Raw genomic sequence first — 3,838 nt, 5'->3', positions numbered from 1 at the left:
ACACACACACACACACACACACACACACACACACACACACACACACACACACACACTCACATACACTCACATATACGTATGTACACGTATCTAAATCGGTTCAAAGATCTATCTATAAATATGATTCTAATTGTTATTACTTCCTTTACACAATTTCTCTTTCCCTTACATTTTTTCTAAAATTATTAATTTTTCGTGAAAAATTGAAGAATTGTGCAAGTTTAGACTTTGTAATTTAAAATTAAAGAAACAAAGACATGTTAATCTCTTTAAGAATGTTAATCTCATGTTAAGAAAATATCCCACGTAGAAATGTTAAAGCGGTCCAACATTGGGACAGTACCGATTGCCGTTGTACCCGTACTGGCCGCCAGTGTTGTGCCAGTATAGATTCAATATAGGAGTGTAACACCTTGCCGTACTGGTTAAACACTAACACCAGCACTGACATCAACATTGATGCCAACGTCGCACCAATGTTGGATATATAACTGGTCCGCTATCTGCACTGTAAAAAGAAGTGTGTTGCATTAACACATTTTACGTGTGTAATCCCTATAGTCACTTTTGACACGCCTGCAGGTGTATAAATATGCAATACAGAAGAAAGTGTGTAAATTTGCAAGAAACGTGTAGATATAACACACAAATATGTATTCTATAGACATGATTCGTGTTATGCTAGCTGAATGCATATAATATGTGTACGACTTATATATGTGTTGTATTAGGACGTATTAAAGGTAGCAATGGGAAATGCAGTGGCGGTGGGACCTACGTCTTCTTTTCATTCCGGAGAGAGAAAAATACCCAAAGCGCGGTTTGTTGCTAGCTATGCCAGGACTCGAACCTGGATCTTTCGCTTGCCGGGTGCTGCAGTGAGCCACTGAGCTATTTGACGTTTCATGCTCACGTCACTTTTTTCCCATATAACTTCGTAGACATTACATAAACTGGTTAGATACTAAAAATATGATAAATAATAAATGGTATAATAATAATAAAATAATATAATAATAATACAATAATAAATAATAAATTATACTATTTTATCACCTGTATAATAGCCAATGTTTTCTGCAGCCTAATGCAAAAATATTTGTCAGTGATAACTGCATTCATCACATCATTAATATTATCCACATATTTTCTTGTTCATTCTTTTTGAATAATATGAGGTTTTATGTGTAATTCCTGTAAGTGTGTAACTCTAGTAATATGTTGTTTTTTCCAAATTATTGTTATTCTGCGATTCATGCATTACATTTACATACATTATATGCATTCAATTTACTGAATTATGGTCTTAACATACATGAAGTGTGTTGTCCACTGTGTTATCCACTATAACACAGAATTCGTGTATAGATCAGTATACTTTGTGTGTCGTTTCAATATATTTACAACCGCAGCTGTGTTGTTTAAACGCATAAACACATCAAATTAGTGAATTGTGTGTTGTTTTAACACACCTGATAACACGCCTGTTTTTACATTGTGCATGGAAAAAAAAGTTTGGTCGAATTAACCAAATATCTGGTCGAATATGAACGATCCAGATATTCCGATTGAAGTAACCCGAATTCTGCTTAAGTTAACAAGATTTTTGGTTGACTTAAACAGAATTCGAGTTACTTCAATCGGAATTTCTGGATCGTTCATATTCGACCAGATATTTGGTTAATTTAATCAAACCTTTTTTTCCGTGTGGGAGACGATTTTACCGATACAGTTAGTATGGGTTATATTTATCCTAATATGATTAGTTGCGCTGTATGTGTGTACGTGCATATATGTATGATAATAAAATATATTTGATACATATATTAAATACTCCGAATAATTTTTTTAAAACTCTAAAATATTCATAGCCACAAATTGGATTGTAACATGGAACATAATCTAATATATGTATGTGTGTGTATGTCTATGGCTGTATATTTTAAAGTTTGAATAAAAATTATTCAGAATATTTATACAGAGTGGCCCACGTAAAGTATTACAAGCTAATAACTTTAAAGAAGTAAACTTTGTCTGAAATATTTCTTTGGAAAATGCTCCTATCAAAAGTTATAAACATTTAAACTTTAATGTAGAGTGCATTGAAATTAATGATAAATTAAATATGGTCTTGCTTTTCGTCTTTTAATTGCACTTAACTGACCATGTACACGTAAACGATTTTCTAAACGAAGAAATGCCATATGCGATTTTTGAATATTATAACGTTCTACAAATAATTGCGCTGCACGTCGATAATTTTTCTCACATTCTCCTAGAATTAACAAGATATTAACTTCCACGTCAAAACTAGTCATGATTATTCGAACTTGATAGCATCAAAACCAGCTAACTAACTAAATACATAGATCTGTTTCCCGATAAATGTGTGTATTTATGTTTCTTTTGGTTAATATCAAGTATGTACTCTAAGGTCGTTTTCGTTATATTGCGAACACAACTTTGTGTCAATAGAGTTCATCGTAAATAAAATGGCTAAAAGTTTATATGTTTATAACTTTTGATAGAAACATTTTCCAAAGAAATGTTTCAGACAAAGTTTACTTGTGTTTTTTTCTGTAGAATCCAAATATGTAACATTATATAGGGAGTTCCTTTTGAAACTTTGAAGTTACCCTCCGCCCCTCTTCAATGGGGACGGAAGTGGTTGTTTGTTTACGTAGTTAGAAAGGCCCCTCGAATATATGAAACTTTTTCATAAACAACTTTTTGATAGGACAAATATGTTTAGAGAATTAGCTTGTAACGCTTTACGTAGGCCACTCTGTATATTAAATATTTATATTATTACATACACATATATACATATACGCACGTACGGCACGTACGTGTCACGCACATTTTCTAAAAGATATAGAATAAAATTAATGTGTAAAATTTAAAAACATCTATAAAAGGAAAAACTGTGTGTGTACTAAAATAAAATAATAATAATTTATTATCAGAAACTGTACTATTTTGTAATTTTTATATACAGAATATCTGATTTCAAAAGTGTGAGTTCCAAGTGTGGGTCCAAAGTGTAATATACTTGTAGATAAGTCATTCTAAATAAGAAAATTTTGTACTATTTCGTAATCACGCAACCTTGTAAAACTTGGAATTATTACCCAATAAGTATCAACTAACAATAATATAACATTAATATGTTATAATTTCCCACTTAACAATATAAATACGATATAATGCGTGTGTTATGTAACAATTACACTGAGTGGGAAATTATAATATTGATGTTATGTTACTATTAGTCGGTGTTTATAGGATAATTAAAGAAGATAATCATATATAGAGGCTTCTTTAATTATTAATAAAAACATTTTTGTAATTGTTTGCAAAATGGTACAGGACTTTCTGTTCAGGATGACATTATTATTATATTGACTAATCTACAGGTATATGGCATCTATAGTACTTAGCAAAAGACATTCTGTATACATTCTGTGTTTTGAACCTTAACTCTGTCGTTGAGTACGAGTATATCCATCAAACTTATACATTAGATCAGGCCTCGGCACATTTTGTCCTTTTCGGCAGATTCTCGGGAGCTATGCCTTTTATCTCTCCCTTGCCGCGCGGCGGACCAAGCAAGCGACGGTCGCGGCCAGTCGCGGCTCCAAGCTTAGAGGCACAATCGTCACTTTTTAGGCCCGCCACGCGACAAGGGGGAGATAGAAGGCGTAGCTCCCGAGAATCGGCCGAAAAAGGCAAAATTTTTAAGTTATTGATTAAAGAAGTCTATATATATAAATTATTAAATAAAAAAATTATATATATATATATATATATATATATATATATATATATATATATATAG

At 32.0% G+C, this 3,838-nt stretch overlaps 1 long non-coding RNA gene across 2 annotated transcripts; it reads right to left on the bottom strand.

Annotated features, from left to right (window-relative positions):
• Nucleotides 1-177: 177 nt before the first annotated feature.
• Nucleotides 178-1,625, bottom strand: LOC116853113. 2 transcript variants are annotated; one of them, XR_004379902.1, is made up of 4 exons: nucleotides 1,316-1,625; nucleotides 1,057-1,194; nucleotides 779-964; nucleotides 178-508 (listed from the first exon to the last, which is right to left on the bottom strand). It is a non-coding gene; the product is annotated as an uncharacterized LOC116853113 (long non-coding RNA). The 2 variants fall into 2 exon arrangements; XR_004379901.1 differs by having other exon boundaries at nucleotides 1,057-1,625.
• Nucleotides 1,626-3,838: the final 2,213 nt, after the last annotated feature.

The sequence above is a fragment of the Odontomachus brunneus genome, unplaced genomic scaffold (genome assembly GCF_010583005.1).
Source record: "Odontomachus brunneus isolate Ranch 3 - 2012 unplaced genomic scaffold, Obru_v1 Obru_scaffold_277, whole genome shotgun sequence".
NCBI lineage: Eukaryota > Metazoa > Arthropoda > Insecta > Hymenoptera > Formicidae > Odontomachus > Odontomachus brunneus.
This window is presented reverse-complemented; position numbering and strand designations above follow the sequence as displayed.